At 46.9% G+C, this 18,195-nt stretch overlaps 1 long non-coding RNA gene across 1 annotated transcript; it reads right to left on the bottom strand.

The window, feature by feature from the left end:
• Positions 1 to 11,574: 11,574 nt before the first annotated feature.
• On the bottom strand, positions 11,575 to 17,789 carry LOC148003961 (uncharacterized). The gene is made up of 2 exons (XR_015627068.1): positions 17,223 to 17,789; positions 11,575 to 12,559 (listed from the first exon to the last, which is right to left on the bottom strand). It is a non-coding gene; the product is annotated as an uncharacterized LOC148003961 (long non-coding RNA).
• Positions 17,790 to 18,195: the final 406 nt, after the last annotated feature.

The raw sequence follows: 18,195 nt of genomic DNA, 5'->3' as shown, positions 1-18,195 counted from the left end.
CTCCTCCATTGTTGGTGGGATTGCAGACTGGTACAACCACTCTGGAAATCAGTCTGGAGGTTCCTCGGAAAATTGAACATAGTACTACCTGAGGTTTCAGCTACACCACTCCCGGGCATATACCCAAAAGATGATTTAACATATAACAAGGACACATGCTCCACTATGTTCATAGGAGCTTTATTTATACTAGCCAGAAGCTGGGAAGAACCCAGATGCCTTTCAACAGAGGAATGGATACAGAAAATGTGGTACATCTACACAATGGAATATTACTCAGCTATCAAAAACAATGACTTCATGAAATTCTTAGGCGAATAGATGGAACTAGAAAATATCATCCTGAGTGAGGTCACCCAATCACAAAGAACACACATGTCATGCACTCTCTGATAAGTGGATATTAGCCCAAAAACTTAGAATACCCAAGATACAATTCACAGCCCATATGAAGCTCAAGAAGAAAGACCAAAATGTGGATGCATCAGTCCTTCTTAGAAGGGGGAACAAAATACTCACAAGGAAATATAGGGACAATGAGTAGAGCAGAGACTGAAGGAAAGGCCTTCCAGAACTGTCCCACCCGGGGATCCATTCCATATGCAGCCACCAAACCCAGTCAGTATTGCTGATGCCAAGTAGTGCTTACTGATAGGAGCCAGATATGGCTGTCTCCTGAGAGGCTCTGCCAGAGCCTTACTGATACAGATGAGGATGACTGCAGCTAATCATGGTACTGAGAGTGAGGACTCCAACGGGGGAGTTAGAGAAAGGACTGAAGGAGCTAAAGGGGTTTGCAACCCCATAGGAACAATATCAACCAACCAGACGTTGGACCCTCCTGGGCCCTGTCAGTGTTTGACCCCTGCTGAGCCTTGCTGATGCGTGTGGAAACCTTTTGTTACTTTAGGAACAACCTGATCTTTCCATTTGCCCTGAGTGGTATACCTGGGTGGTACACCTGGGTGATAACACTGTTAAATTGGTTCCTGGTTTTTGTTCCTCTTTCTTTGTTCCTGAGGATGTACGCCTGTTTTCCACCATGCTTCCTGGAATTTTCCACCCAGTGAACTTGGGGCATATAGTCTGTGAACCACAGTAAAAACTTTGGTATTCTCATTACACAAACGACCCGAGTATGTGTTTTTACTTAAACCTCACAGGCCTAAACCCAGTTCTCAGGTACCATGGTGGCACAGACACCGACACCAGACCCCGTCCCTCCGAGCTCCCAGGGACTAAACCACCAACCAAAGAGTGCCTATGTCACCAGATACATATGTAGCAGAGGATGGCATTGTCTGGCATCAATAGGAGGAGAAGTCCTTGGTCCTGAGAAGGGTTTTTTCCCAGGTGGAGGAGAATGCCAGGGTGTTGAGGTGGAAGTGGGTTGGTGGGAGTGGGGAGCATCCTCAAAGAAACAGGGGAGGGGGAATGGAAGAGAGGTTAACCAGGAAAGGGAATAACATTTGAAATGTAAATATATAAACTATCCAATTAAAAACTCAATAATATATAATTAAATATGTAAAACAAAACAAAACAAAAAAAGATGACCATGCACCTGTCAGAGACAAAAGGAGGAATAATTTATTTAGATTGGTGGTTAAAGGGCTTGCCCCATGGTTTTATGGTCCCATGTACTTGAACAGGACACCCTGGCAGTGGCAGCCTTTAAAGGAGATTGTTGGCCTATTGATAGGAAGCAGGATGAGGAATGGCAGAGATGAATATAATCGTCAGAGACATATGTGCAGTGGTTCTCCACTTTAGTAATGTTATACCCCTTAATACAGTACCTCATGGTGTAGTGACCCCCCCCAACCATATAATTATTTTCATTGCTACTTCATAACTATAATTTTGCTAGTGTTATGAATCATAGTGTAAATATCTATATTTTCCTATGGTGTTTTTTGGGGGTGGTCACAACCCATAGGTAAACAGAGTGGTCCTACAGGGAAGAAATACTCCGCTTGGCTTAGCTTCAGCCTCACAACCAAACCTAGACCCATCTCTGAGGACAGGGCAATGGTGTAAACTTCTACATTCTTCCTTATAGCTGTGCAGAAGAGTGTCTCTAGAGTTACACATGGCACTTAACAGATGGTGGAGCTTCGCAGAGGTTTGAAGACTTAATGTCAACTGAAATTATCACCTTCAGTAGGTTTGAATTTGAACATTTTATTTAAAAATATTCCAGGGGAGGGGGAGAAAGAATACAAGACTCAGAGGGATGGGGATAGCTCTGTGAAACACTGTCTTTTGGACATGGTTTATATACCTCTGATCTCACAGCAGCTGTGATTGCCTGCATAAGACCTGGGCTTATCACCAATCCGTCATGGATATGGGAAAGTCTCACAAGGCCCCATCCTTCCCTGAAGAGCTATAGACAGTTAATGATTTCCGGAGAAGGGAAGTCATACCCCTAGATGACCTTGTAAGTAAGAAATGCCCGTCACCCATGCTCATACAGGCAACCCTAATAAAGTCCTGTGGGCCACAGGAGGGGAGGATGAGGGAGACTTGTTAGAAAGAAGACAGTGTTAAGGAGAAGGGAAAGGGGACATGTGTGGAATTGTGAAATAATAATCTTTAAAAAATGAAACTTTCTAATACAATCCAAAAGTACACAAATTAGATAAATCTTGAGGAATGGCAGCCATAAAACCCTAAAAGCTTTTGTTCTCTGAAGAAAAGAGCTCCAGGTTCCACTTACAATCCCGAGCACAAGAACATTGTCTTTTCTTCACCTGTTTACCTTTACCTGGAATTTATTTTTGTATATGCATTGTTGACACAAAGACACAACTCTCTCCTCACGTCGGGTAAGAAATAGTTTATTCTGGAGCCACATCGGAATGGCCATGGCCCGGGAACAGAAATTTTGATTACTCCAAATTCTATGTTCCAACGTGGCAACAGTTTTACTTTCTATAGTGACAGAACAAAGAAACTCATCAGTCAAGACACTGTTCAAATATATAGGCAGAAACATTAAGTAGATGGCTACAGCAGAGCAGACGTTTCTCAGCAGTAGGCCCCAAATGCCACCTGATAATCTTCTCAGCCTTTGGGTTGGCCACATATGGAGCAGAGGATCGCATTGTTGGGCATCAATAGGAAGAGAAGTTCTTGGTCCTGTCAAGGCTCGATGTCCCAGTGTAGGGGAATGTCAGGGCAGGGAGGTGGGAGGGATTAGGTGGTGAGTGGGGAAACACCCTCACAGGAGCAGGGGGAGATAGTGGATTTCTAGAGGGGAAACCAGGAAAGGGGATAACATTTTAAATGTAAATAAAGAAATATTCAATAAAAGAAAATCTATAGATAGATAGATAGATAGATAGATAGATAGATAGATAGATAGACAGACAGACAGACAGACAGACAGACAGATAATAGAAATGTTCCACAGCTGGATCTCAATTGAGGCTTTTTCCTCTCAAATGACTCCAGTTTGTGTCAATTTGACATAAAACCAGCCAGTACACTATGTAATAAGAGACTGCTGGTTTTCTGGGCTCTTCTGGGCTAAAGGGCAGACTGTCGGAGTTCTGCCTCTGCTGCCACCACCATACCCCACCACCACGCCCGTTCTCATCACACTAGGATGGTGCTCCAGATCTTTATCACTACTAGTCATCACCAGTTTACCTGGGACTCGTTCACTATCTGAGATATCTTCATCTCCTCTGTGACTTAAAGCATCAGTTCAGTTGCATCTAGTGTGGTGGGTACCCCAGAGATGCCTGCCATCAGTTGTCTCAAGTCATTGGCCATGCACTTGATCTTCCTTTCCCTTGCATCTGGCCTGGACTTCTCACTTGATTTGACCAACAGAGTGTGGCTGAAATGACACTATAACTATGCTAATCCCACCCCTTAGGAGTTAAATTCTGATCCTGGCACTCTGGTGCTGTCTCTTAGGACCAGCATGCATGCTAAAATGAGCCTGGACTGTCTTCTGGAAATGGACAAGCCCTACATAAAAGTGGACAAGGTCCACATAGAGAAACAGACTGCCTGAGGGAATGGACCCTCAGTGACACCTTCAACACCAGGGCCCAACTGAAGAGAGAGGCCAGATAATAGCTGAATGCAGTTCTGTGAGGCCTCAGACAGCAACAGCACATAAGGCTACCTGGGAGATCACCCACTGTTGGGGATCTGATTTGTGCTTATACGGGAATTTGCACATTTGCTGTGGATCCCTGCCAACAGTTGGTTTTTTGACAGTTCAATGGCTGGGCATGGGGACAGAGGTGGGACTTTCAGGATTCCAGGGAAGAAACACAGGAGAGGGGAAGAAAGGAGTCTGCCATGGGAGGGACATAGGACAGACCACACCATGAAGGAGCAGAAGATGAGACGGTGGAAATGTCAGTGAGAAGGGACAGCGGCCCCATGGGAGGGCTGCCCAGAAGGAAACTAGGCAGCAAAGATAAAATATAGATTTAGAAAGTGTTAACTCCGGAATACAGTGACAAGAACAATAAGAAATTATTTTTGTTTTCAGAGGCAACGTTTTGGGGTGCCTTGTTACCCAGAAATGGATAAAAGACAGTCATTGACACAAAAGCCTAGCTATGGTGGTTATGTTCTCCCTAGACAGGAGATTCTGTGTAGCCCCGATATGGTACATTTGAAAAGAGAAATAACAAGATACATTTCATGCTGGTCCAGAATACCTTAAAAAGGGGCTAGGATATTAACATGTAAATGAAGAGGTTCCCTCAGGGTCAAACCGGGAGAGAGCGCCTTTCCTACCTGGATTGCTATTCTGATGCCTCTGGCAGTCTGTGTCTTGAAAGAAAAAAAGACCAAAGCTTCATCTTTTAAAAGAAGACATCAGTGCCAATCTCTTCAAACTCAGGCAGAACAACTTCCACAGCTTCCCTCAAGTTTGTCAGAAATGAGGTAATAGTCTACCTAATTTACGTTTATAGGGTGCAGGGGAGCTGGGGGTCTTCCCCATAATGGCGAGGAAGGAATTCAGATTCCTCCCAGTTTCCTTCCCCTGACTTGAGCATGGCGTGCAGACTCATCCTCCTGCACTGGCTAAACTTGCTAGCCATATGTGGCCACTGCCACTTGGTCAGCTTGAGCCATGGTCATCAGCCTGGCTTCCTGGGGGTTGTGACACCACTAAGTATAACAGAACTGGTGGTGACTTCTTGTTGACACACAGACCAACAGGTAAAATAAGTGAATACCTAATTTTCACTCTAGTCTTTATTTCTGACACTAACTGTGGAGAAAAGTCCACAGAAAAGGAGAGTGTGTAGTAAGTGTCCTAAGCACTGTGCAGGCCTACGACCAGTCCCTCTCTTTGCATTGCCCCTCTGCCGAGTTTCTTCTGTGTATAAGAAGGCTGTGTACAGCCCTGAAAGATGGCAGCCTGTCATAGCAGCAACATGTCTATGCCTGGGTCCTCACCACCTCAAGCATACCCCAAACTTCTCCTTAGTGCCCTCAATCCAATTGTGGTTTGTCATGAAGTATTAGTAGTTTGAATTGCAGTCTAAATATGGTGATAGAAGTGACACACAGAGAACAACGCTGCACTGTACCTCACTGTACACTATTGTGCTCACTGGACTACACTGCACTGCACACTACTGTCCTTGCTACAGGGCACACCACTGTACTCACTGTACTTACTGCACTGCACACCACTGTACTCACTGCACTGCACACCACTGTACTCACTGCACTGCACACCACTGTACTCACTGCACTGCACTGCATACTACTGTACTTACTGCACTGCACACCACTGTACTCACTGCACTGCACTGCATACTACTGTACTCACTGCACTGCACACCACTGTACTCACTGCACTTCACACCACTGTACTCACTGCACTGCACTGCATACTACTGTACTCACTGCACTGCACACCACTGTACTCACTGCACTGCACTGCATACTACTGTACTCACTGCACTTCACACCACTGTACTCACTGCACTTCACACCACTGTACTCACTGCACTTCACACCACTGTACTCACTGCACTGCACTGCATACTACTGTACTCACTGCACTGCACACCACTGTACTCACTGCACTGCACTGCATACTACTGTACTCACTGCACTGCACACCACTGTACTCACTGTACTTCACACCACTGTACTCACTGCACTGCACTGCATACTACTGTACTCACTGCACTGCACACCACTGTACTCACTGCACTGCACTGCACACCACTGTGCTCACTGCACTGCACTGCACACCACTGTACTCACTGCACTGCACTGCACACCACTGTGCTCACTGCACTGCACACCACTGTACTCACTGCACTGCACTGCACACCACTGTACTCACTGCACTGCGCTGCACACCACTGTACTCACTGCACTGCGCTGCACACCACTGTACTCACTGCACTGCACACCACTGTACTCACTGCATGGTACCACACACTACTGTATTTACTGCAGGTACATTACTGTACTCATGGCACTGTACTGCCGTGCACACAACCATAGTCATTTGCTGTACTATGCACTGCTGTGCTCACTGTACAGCACACCACTGCCCTCACTACACTGCACTGCATACCACAGTACTTGCTGCACTGTGCCATACACAACTGTGCTCATTGCACACCACTGTACTCACTGCACTGTGGACTGCTGTTCTCACTGCAGTGTGCTGTACCCCACTGTACTCACTGCAGGCTTTTATCACCATTGCTAGGCTCAGAGGCCCTTCCCCTGTGCTGTGTGGGAAAAGGACAGAATTTGCTGAATCCTCTTGTAACATCCGCAGTGAAGATGTGCAAAATATAGACAGTTTGCATCTGGTGGAGACGGGATGACTTTTTTTTTTTTTTTTTTTTTTGGTTCTTTTTTTCGGAGCTGGGGACTGAACCCAGGGCCTTGCGCTTCCTAGGTAAGCGCTCTACCACTGAGCTAAATCCCCAGCCCCCAGGATGGCTTTTATAAACCCTAAAACTTATACTCACCACAGGGAGGCCTTAACTCAGAGCTCAGTCTTACCAGAAAGAAGAAACCAGGGAAGACAATGGTGGAAGGAGGTCGGGGGGAGGGAGGTGACATGGCACGACTCCCTGGACTGCCTGTTCTCAGCTCCTACCTTTCCTACACTCTTGTCCTTCATTCCCACAATAGTCCTATGGGCTATGCACGCCCAACCCCATGTTGTGTGAGTTCCTTCATCACTACCTCAAGCACTCAGACCTGACAGGCCTCTTGCTTGTCCTCAGTCATTATGTGCTGATTCAGCTGCTTTCTCATTGCCTTGACAGAATGCCTGACAGGAGCTACTTAAAAGGCTGTTCACTATAAAAGTACACCATCTGTATTAATTCTTTTCTGTTGCTGTGATAAAACACCATAACCAAGGCAACTTAAAAAAGAATGAGTTTATTTTTTGCTTATAGTACCAGAGGGCTAGAGACCATAATGGTGTGGTAAAAAAAAAAAAAAAATGGCAGCAGGCAGTAGGCAGCAGGCAGCAGGCAGCAGGCAGCCGGCAGCAGGCAGCAGGCAGGCAGGACCAGGAATCAGGGAGCTCATGTCTTGAACCACAGGAATGAAGCAGAGAGAGCAAACTAGAAATGGCATGAGGCTTTTAATCTCAAAGCCCACCCCTACTGACATACTTCCTCCAGTAAGTCCCCACCCCTAAATCTCACAAAATAGTGGCATCAACCGGCACCCAGGTTAAACCCCTGCACCATCCAATATGGCAGGAAGAGAAAGGCCCCATGATGGCCAGAGTGCGGCTGGACTCCTCACCTCCTCATATCTTGTAGGAATGGAAAGCTGAGAGAATGCTGGTACTCAGCTGGCTTCCTCCTTTTCTCTTTGATTTCTTCCTGGACCACCCTCCCTCATCAATGGGATGGTGCTGTCCACGTTCAAAGTGAGTCTTCCCCTGAAACTCCGTCACAGACACACCCCCAGATAAGTGTTTCCTAAGCCAACCAGGCTAATAATCAAACAGAACCACCAACACTAAAGAAGGGCAGCGAGTACAGTCCAGGAGATCTTGCACAAAAGCTGTGAAATTAGTGCAAAGAAAAACTTGTTGGAAGAAAGGAAGCCTGGAACTTTCTGGCCTGAGACCAGCTCTAAGCAGCCGAAGCCACCAGCTCAGGTGCAGAGGCCCTCTAATGTCTAAGGTAACCTGTGGCTTGTAAACCACGTGAGACAGAGAGGACAAAAGAAAGTCTAAGCATGAAGCCAGAAAGTCCATGCTATGCAAGCGACCCAAAGCTCCATCCTCACCCATGTGACAAAGAAGCCCCTGTCCTTTGATAACACCTTTAAATTTCTAAACATCATCTCTGCTCTCACCTACTTCGGGGGCAGGGAGGGGAGTGGAGGAAAGTGTATTCTTTTCAGCCAACCTCTTACTTCTCTTGCTATCTGTGTGCTCTGTCTTATTCTTTGCTCTGAGACACAAGAACCGGACATCCCAAGGTGTACTTGGCAAACTCCAGAACCTACAGAGAAGGTGGTGAGCTAGCCAGGAAGAAAGATTTAGTTTCTAATCTCTTAAACCTGCTTGCTACTCCTTCCCCAGGTGCCTGAGAAGAGCTTTTCCCAAGTGCAAACCTAGGTCAGGCAGTTAAGAACCATTATGACACCCACCACTCAAAAACTCCTATGATAGAACAGTGTAGTCATGAGCGAAGGTCTCTCTCTCTCTCTCTCTCTCTCTCTCTCTCTCTCTCTCTCACACACACACACACACACACACACACACACGCTCATGTACACACACATGTGCACAGACGCACAGACGCACACACACACACACACACACACGTACACAGACGCACAAAGCACTCGTGCATTAAGATTCACTGTATAACCCTTCCCTACCTGTCTTCTGTGGTAGCTGCCCCAGAAGGACAGGTAGTCTCAGAGGAACTGAAAGAATAAAAAATGCAGCTAAGAAGTCAGAAGTTTAAAAAAGCCCTAAATACCTCAAATTCCAGACCCTGCCCTCTACCTGTAAGTTAAAGGTCACATTTCTTGAGCCTGCTTCCCCAGGATCCAGATAAAAGGGTTTAAGATAAGGCCCTTAGATAGGTGATCTCGACCTAGTAAAGAAAGCTTCTTCCAGGAACTAGCAGACCATAAAGTTAGATTAGAATCTTAAGAGAACAACCTTGAGAAGCAGGAAGCTTCTCCTAGGAACTAAAGGGAACATAAAGTTAAGCAATCTTGAGAGATGGGAAGCTTCTTGTGATTTTCCAATGACACCACCCCTGCCCCCTTGGGTTGTGGTTTCTCCCTTTAAATGCCCTTTCTCCCAGCCTCTCGGGGTCGACACCTTTGTCTCCTGCACGGGATGCGTGTCGGCCCGGAGATCTCCATAATAGATCTCTGTAATAAACCTCGCCTTTGCATATTACCTCCAAAATGGCCTCTCTGTGTCTGAGGTCCGCGATTTCCCGAGACTTAATGCTTTATTTCCCTCTTCCCTAAAAGCCTGCACTCCTCAGAAACCATGCTCTTCCCCCTTCTCTTTGTCTCCTCCCCTCATTTACTCTAGACAGTGGGCTTGGAGGAGGCACAGAAGGAACAGGCATCTGCATGTCAACTGTTCAGACACCAGGGGTCCACATTACAGTGAAAGGAGAATTATACGAATTCTAGGTTTAGAAATATAAAGTTAAAAGAGTAAGCCCCAAAAGCCACAAACTCAGGGCTAAGCCCTGCCGGCCAGGAATAGCAGGCCATAAAGATAAAGAAAAGGAATGCAGGAACCAGCTCAGGCTATCGAGGACTGACCCATAAACCATCCAAAGACATCCCCCCAGCTTACTCAGAGTCATACTTTAACCAGATGTCCTCCAGACCCTGATAAGCCCCTACCTGTGCTTTTCAGCCATTGTGTCCTGCAGAGAGCACTCCAGGAAACCCGGCAGCCCAAGCCTAACCAGAGGTGTTTCAAATACAAATGCTCCATCAATTTTGACCTGAAGACCCTACCCTTCTCCTGATTTAGTAGCTCTGTTCCAGGAACCAGGGGGCCATAAAACCTTCTGGAGTCCCCTTATCTCCTGGAGCCATAAAACAATCTTGTAACTTGTGATACATTCCCCTTTGACATCCCCCATCCCCTGGTGCTCACAGCCTCTGCCTTTAAATACTCTTTTTCCCAGCCTCTCGGGCCGACTCCTCTGTCTCCTGCGCGGGATATGTGTCGGCCCGGAGATCTCTGTAATAGGTCTCCGTAATAAACCTCGCCTTTGCTTATTACATCCAAAATGGACTCTCTGTGTCTGGGGTCCGCGATTTCCCAAGACTTAAGTAAGGGTCTCTCTGCGTGGGATCTTTCAACAGCTCCACGACAACGCAGTGCCAAGACATCCAGGTGTACGTGCAAACCCCTAAACCCACTAATGTCAATACCCCAACGCCCACTTCTGCTGGCTGCTTACTTTCTTCCGTCGCCTCTACTAGACTCCTGATGGGGGAACTGCATCTTTGTGGCTGTCTATCAAACTGTGCACAGTACCTAGTGTGGGCCCTGTGCTTAGCCACTGTGTGTGGAATGAACAAAGTAAAGCACACAGTCAGTAGAGGGCAGAGCTACGCGCCAGGCTGGTCCACTGAGCTTCAGTTGAATCACAATAGCTGCCCTTGGAGACATTTTTATTAAGGAGACCCGATATGCAGAGCATTCTTTCACCAGAAAAGGAAAGGGAAACTCATTATCCGAGTTTAAATTGATGTTAGAGGTCATGGGAATCTTCTGGCGTTCTCAGTGAGGAGACATTCTGTGCCATGCTGCTGGTGGAGGCAGGGCTGGTGCTGTGGCTTTGTGCAAAATGCATCAGCTGCCTTTAGACACCAGGGCAATGCTACCCCTTCCCAGCCTGTGTAACACAAGGGCCCGGTGGGTGTGTCCAATAGAATCTGGAGAATATGGAATGGCCCTTACAAAGCCTTTCAAACGTGGGCTGAAACGTCCCCATAAATTGATACCCAGCCCGAACCCTTCCCTCCTCACAACTGTAGTTTTCTTTCTGAGGGAAAAGAACTGGCTCTAAAGCAGAGTGCTGCTCCTCCATGCTTGACAGCCTCCTGTGTTTAAGTATGGTGGGACAGAGTCTTAGTTAGGGTTTCTATTGCTACGGTGGAAAAACATGACCAACACAACCTGGAGAGGAAGGGTTTATTTGGCTTACCATTCCACATCATTCTTCATCTTGAAGAAAGTCAGGACAAGAACTCAAACAGGGTAGGAACCTCAAGTCAGGACTGCTGAAGAAGCCATGGAGGAGTGCTGTACTGGCTTCCTCAGCCAGCTCTCTTATAGAACCCAAGACTGCTAGTTCAGAGATGGTGCCACCCATAGTAGATTATCCCCCCCCCCCCCGCCCCGACCAATCACTAATTGAGAAAATGCCCTACAGCCTGGCCTACAACCTGATCTTATGGAAGCATTTTCTCAGTTGAGGTCCCCCACTCTCTGATGACTTTAGCATATAATGAAAGACCCCCGAAGGGAGCCCCCCACTCAAGTCTCGGGAAAGACGCGCACCCAGTAGGACACAGACACCGACCTGCTGCAATCACACGAGGAAGATTTATTGTGAGCGAGATGAAACGAGAGCTCAGGCCAGCATGCTGGGGTCGAGACTCATACGCCACACAAGGAGTAGAGGAGTTCGACCCCGACCTGAATTTTCACAGAGCTTATAAAGGAAAAAACCACAAACCAGGGGGATCAAGAGGGAGGGAGGAGGGGAATTCCAAAACCATAAACTGCCCATACATCTAGGCCTTTGTGACATTGTGATTAGGGGTAGTGACATTTTACAGGGCCATTGGACCATTGTGGCCGGAGGCTATGGGTCATTGTGGCTGTTCCAGGAAACCTTTCATGCAAGAATGTTCCGGGAACCATTGTACAGCAAGGGAGGGGCGAAAAGTTCATGTTCTCACAGACCCTACCTCTTCTTTTTGGGTAGCTAGGCGGCTTATTATTAATTTTTAATCCTTCATTCCCCACTTCTTCTTTTTTTGTTAATAGTTCTAATCCTAGAACTTCATGGAGAACTCAGCTTCATCTAGCATAACAGCTTGGTATTGTAGTCTTAACATGAGGATTCTAACCTGGACACTATCCAAGCCTATCCACCAAGGTCATGACTAGCTTTTAGAACTTCTAAGCTTATACGGACTGTGATCCCTGAGGCACAGTCCCAAGAAGTGTTAAGAGTACTAACATATGCAATGTTACATCATTTGTAATGGAAATCAAGCCTATCCCACACCTATCTTGATAGAACCCAGGACAAACATGACTGAATTTCCCTCTAGGTCCCAGCTCTCAGCCCCAACAGCTAGTACACGGCTGGTGAGGGCTGAGAATTGACAGCTGTCAGGGTGGTCAGCAGCACCAGGTACGGTCCTTTCCAGCGAGGCTCGAGTGTCTGGACTCAGTGTAGCTGCAACCTGGAACTGATGGGATGTCTCAGGGGTCTCCGGGGCATAGGCTGCTGTCAGCTGTGAGCAGATTTCTTTCTGTATCACCTGTAGGTCTTTTAGCCTGGCACACAAATCATTATTACTATGGCACTATGACATGTTGGTTCAGTAACATCATCTAATACAGTCAGGGGGGCTGAGGCCCCATATAAGATCTCAAAGGGGGTAAGGCTGAATCTAGAAGGGGTATTTCTTGCTCTGAAGAGAGCAAGAGGGAAGGAGTGTCACCCAGTCTGTGCCAGTCTCCATGGTTAATTTGGTCAGGGTCTCTTTTAGAGTTCTATTTATTTACCCTACCTGTCCTGAACTTTGAGGTCTGTAAATACAATGTAATTTCCAATCGACCTCTAAATACTTGGCCACACCCTGGCTTACCTTGGCAACGAAAGTAGGGCCGTTGTCTGACCAGATTACCTTGGGCATTCCAGACCTGGGGAAGATTTCTTCCAGTATCTTCTTGATGATTGCAGAGGCCGTCTCTCGTTTGGTGAGGAAAGCTTCTATCTATTCCTGAAAAAGTATCTACAAGCACTAGGAGATACTTGTGATTATATTTTTCTGGTTTTATCTCAGTGAAGTTCACTTCGACTTTTCACCAAACTCTCTAGGTCTCTTTGCCCTGTTTGCTTGCTAAGCATTCACTTATTGACATACCTTATACTTTCTACTGCCTCTCTGGCTAAAATCTTAAAGTCTATTACATACACTTAACTACTTGGACAAACTTTTTATCTCCTAAATGAGTCCATTTCTGTATTTGGCAAAGTGAGTCTTTTCTTTGTTCTCTGGGGAGTATAGCTTTCCCCTCAAGTGTGCCATTGTCCTTTATCTTTTAAGCAATTTGGGCCTTTTCTAAGTGAGGCCATCCCTTAGTCCAATCCTAGTTCTCAGTGGCTGTCTCTTGCAGGCCTGCAACCAGGATGGGCTCCTGCATAACCATTTTTCGAGCCACTTGATCTGCTTCGTTATTGCCCCATGTCACTGAATCTCTTCCCTCCTGATATCCTGAGCAATGAATAGTACTCACAGTTGTTGGCTTCATCAGGGCATCCAAGAGATGGCAAAGGCATCTGCGGCACTGATGTACTGGGGGGTTGAGGTTCAGCCATCCTAGATGACATTGTGTTGTCCACCATGGCAGCACCCACTTATCTCTGACCTTCATGAAGAGAACTGTTCCCGTCTGTGGACAAGGTAGCCTCGGCTTTCAGCAGGGGTCAATCAGCCAGTCGCAGAGGTCTTTCCTCCACCCATGGGCTTCTGCCAGTGCTTGACACTCGTGCTGTGGTGGCTCCAGGTCGGATTGGGCAGCAAGGTGACCAGATTGCCCCCAACAGGTGGAGAATCTAGTCCATGGCAGCTGACCAGTGGTCCCATCTTTTGGGACACTCTATTCAAAGGCAGAACATCAGCCACTCTATCACAGTTTAAGTCCTGGATTGGGTGATAATTGTTAGTGCCCGGCTGGCAGGAGTGATATGTTCCAAGTAGAACAGCGCTAAGCCATTCGTCTCCCAGCATCAGGTACTGGTGCACTGAGACAGGTCTTAAGCTCCGCATACACAGTCTGTAGATATGCATACACATGGCCTCACCCAGCCATTTCAGCCCACGCAAGCCATTTTGGAGAGCAATTTTCTCATGAGCAAGGGATAGGGGCAGTCAGGGATGACTATGAACTAGTGGGTTACCCGGCCCACGCCAAGGTCCACTGTTCTTCGGGCAGTCCATAAGTATTGTTTGTTGCCAGTAGGCCCCTGTACCCAAGGTCTTTGGATATTGGCCCACTGGAGGGGGGCATAGGAGCACAGAGCATTGGGTCCCTGCATCCACACTTCCCTTCTATCTCTGTACATAGCCAGCACTCTAGGACCAAGAGGCTCTCCAGTGTCCCCTCTTGTTCTTTCTGGGGCAGTCCCTGACCCAGTGTCTTTTTTTTCTTTGCATTAGGCACACTGATCTTTAGCCAGGAATTCTCTTCTGTTGCCAGGTACTATCTTCCTAGGTTCCCTAACTACTGTGGCCAGTATATGTTCCTCTCTTGTCTTTTATCTCTCTTTAGCTCTCTAGCTTCCTCTTCTTTTAGTCTCTTTTCTTCCCTAGCTTCCTGCACTCTTTACCTCTTTCTTTCTTTCTTTCTTTCTTTCTTTCTTTCTTTCTTTCTTCTTTCTTTCTGTCTCTCTGCATCTTCTTCTACAGCTATTAGGTGCTGTCCACTTTTCTGCACAGACCCTGAACCATGCATCAACTTACAATAACTCTCTCAGCGACTTAGCTTAACCCTTCAAGTTTCTGTAACTTTCTCTTCATATCTTTTCCTTATCTTAGCCAGATTGGTGGGGCATTTTCCAGCCCCTAGGAGACTGACCCTTGGAGCCTGGGGGCAGACCTGGCACTCCCTACCTTCAGGGGTCTGAAGAGAGCAGGCAGAAGTGAGGGCCTTCTATCCGTGTCTGGAACATTTTTTTCTGGTCTCCAGTAGGATTCCGTCTTTCATCGGTGGTAAAGAAGACCTGTAACAGTTACTAACAAGCATATCAAATGGGATGGTGAGAAAACAAGAGAATCTTGAGAATAGAGTCTACCGAAGAGGGCAAACAGCATTTAGTCACACAGCTAAACCAGGAGGCCTTTCTTGGAACAAAAAGGCCATTGTCAGTGTCAGCTCCATGGCTTTGCCTCTCAAGAGAACCAGCCTCCAAATGACACTAGGCTTCTAGTAACAACTAATAACAAAAGGATGGAGAGATGGTTAGAACCTGGGTGCTAGATGCCAGGGGGCTGATAAAAGAATTGTAACCAGTTCACCTGGGGCTATCAGGACCTCAGTAGTAGCCCTTTACCAAACTGTCTCACTGGGTTTAAAGGCCCATGGAAAAGAAAACATTAATCCTGACCTTGGCTACCTCCAAGTAATTTAGTGCTGGAGACTGACTCCTCCCTTGGAATAAAGACAGCAGATAAGGCAGGCTTCCTTAAAGAACTTCTCTAAATGAGCACTCTCCTTCTGTGAGCAAATGTCAGAAATTCCTTTCCTGTTCTTGTTTTCCTTATAGCCCCACCTAGCTCTCAGCCTTTTTAGATTATTCTTCTGTAGCATTTCTAACACAGCCTGTCCCTTTTTTATAGCCTATTAACAGCATTTCTGATCTTTTAGGCAGCTATGCACTAAGTGTCATACCGGCTGAAACTCCACCTTTAAGATTCTTTGCTCCCAAGCAAAATTTAAATCCTTTTCCAGCTTATCTCAGCTGTCCACCATGAGATTCCCAGAGATCGCGAACCAAGGTGTAGTAATTCACTAAGAAATCTCTCTATAGTGTTTCTTTTTACCTTAAGCCTTTTCCTTTTAAACAGCTCCTGAAGAGCCAGAAAAATTGGGTGAGACTTGAGAAGTCCCCATGCTCGCTGCAGCAGCTCCGCAGCTAATTTCGCTCCCCTCTACTGTGTGCTGCGAGCACAAGCACAGATAAAACACTATTTTAAAAATTAACTTTGGCTATCAACCAACACACCGCCACTAGAGCGGGGTCCATAAGATTAAGTTTCTTACTAAGCATTAAGGGGACCAAGTAAAACTCTTCGACGAACAAAGCAAACAGTTTCATGATTTCAAACACAGTCGTCAGTCCAAGATTTTAAACACGGTCGTCAGTCCAAATTCAAACACGAAACAAAAGTCAAAAAAACACTGGACAATACCACAGAAAACAATCCAGACAAACAAGACCAAGACAAAGCATCCTATAACCAATTTCCACAGATGCCTGGTACCTTCAGTACCTGGCCCAAACTGCAGCTTAACCTTAGCTGCTTCCGGGATACCAAACACAGAAACAGAATACAGACAACAGACACTAACACATCTAAGCACACTTGTCCGTGCCTATACTTAAATAGGCAGCCGAACTCGACCTCCAAAGTCACAGTCAGATCTTTTTGACTGTCCGTTGCCGGGTCCTCCCGACAAAATTCGGCTCGAGGAACGTTTCTCACGCGTCCCAGAGCCAGGACCCAACAAAGGCTGACTCGTGGAACGTCTCTCACGAGTCCCAGAGCCTGCGCGATTGGGGCGTCCCCCGGTGCGCTTTCTAAAAAGGAAAAAGAGAAAGAAAAAGACTATTCGGAGTAGGAATCCTTCATCTACTCACAGGCGCCATTTCGGGGTGGGGAACCTTCTTCCACCCATGCACAGGGCAGGAAACCTTCTTCTGCCCAGACAGTGCACTAAGACTCTCGTGCACAGGGCAGGAATCCTTCATCTGCCCAGACAGTGCACTAAGACCTTAAACCGGTACCGAAAAACACAGACTACAGGACTTAATTCACACACACTCACACACACGAGCACAAACAAAAGAGAAAAAACAAAACAAAACAAAACAAAACCGACGTCGACTTCGTGTCGACCAGAGGCACTGAAACTGATCGGCAGGTCGCAGACCTTGCCTAACAAACCGGTCGTCAAGGAGTAAAGTCTCCTCTGGACCTATCAGATGGGGTTCACCAGGCGTCCCTGGTCCCCCCTTGTCCTCCTGGGACGTCTCCCAGGGCGAACGGACGGTGGGTACCTGGACACGTCTATCCCTATCCACCCCGCTCTCCTTCCTGGAGCGCGGTCTCACTGAGCGTCCGCAAAACCGAAACAGCGATCGCACCAGATTCCCAGACAGAACATAGACACAGACCCAGACACAGCGCTGAGATAAAACAGAGAATCTTACCTCCAAGTGGGTCTAGGACCCCTGGGTGGTCGCGCAGATCCCGGACGAGCCCCCAAATGAAAGACCCCCGAAGGGAGCCCCCCACTCAAGTCTCGGGAAAGACGCGCACCCAGTAGGACACAGACACCGACCTGCTGCAATCACACGAGGAAGATTTATTGTGAGCGAGATGAAACGAGAGCTCAGGCCAGCATGCTGGGGTCGAGACTCATACGCCACACAAGGAGTAGAGGAGTTCGACCCCGACCTGAATTTTCACAGAGCTTATAAAGGAAAAAACCACAAACCAGGGGGATCAAGAGGGAGGGAGGAGGGGAATTCCAAAACCATAAACTGCCCATACATCTAGGCCTTTGTGACATTGTGATTAGGGGTAGTGACATTTTACAGGGCCATTGGACCATTGTGGCCGGAGGCTATGGGTCATTGTGGCTGTTCCAGGAAACCTTTCATGCAAGAATGTTCCGGGAACCATTGTACAGCAAGGGAGGGGCGAAAAGTTCATGTTCTCACAGACCCTACCTCTTCTTTTTGGGTAGCTAGGCGGCTTATTATTAATTTTTAATCCTTCATTGGAATTCCAAAACCATAAACTGCCCATACATCTAGGCCTTTGTGACATTGTGATTAGGGGTAGTGACATTTTACAGGGCCATTGGACCATTGTGGCCGGAGGCTATGGGTCATTGTGGCTGTTCCAGGAAACCTTTCATGCAAGAATGTTCCGGGAACCATTGTACAGCAAGGGAGGGGCGAAAAGTTCATGTTCTCACAGACCCTACCTCTTCTTTTTGGGTAGCTAGGCGGCTTATTATTAATTTTTAATCCTTCAATGTCAAGTCCATATAAAACTAGCCAGTACAGAGAGCAATGCTTAGGAAAAGAGAGATATCAAGATTAACATATGGAAAAAAAAAACAAGTACACAGGAAGAATGATGCCTTAAACAGGGTTTTATTGCTGTGAAGAGACA

Source organism: Rattus norvegicus, chromosome 8 (assembly GCF_021556685.1).
Source record: "Rattus norvegicus strain SHRSP/BbbUtx chromosome 8, alternate assembly SHRSP_T2T, whole genome shotgun sequence".
In the NCBI taxonomy this organism is placed as follows: domain Eukaryota; kingdom Metazoa; phylum Chordata; class Mammalia; order Rodentia; family Muridae; genus Rattus; species Rattus norvegicus.
The sequence above is the reverse complement of the archived record's forward strand: the minus strand, read 5'-3'. Positions and strand labels throughout refer to the sequence as shown.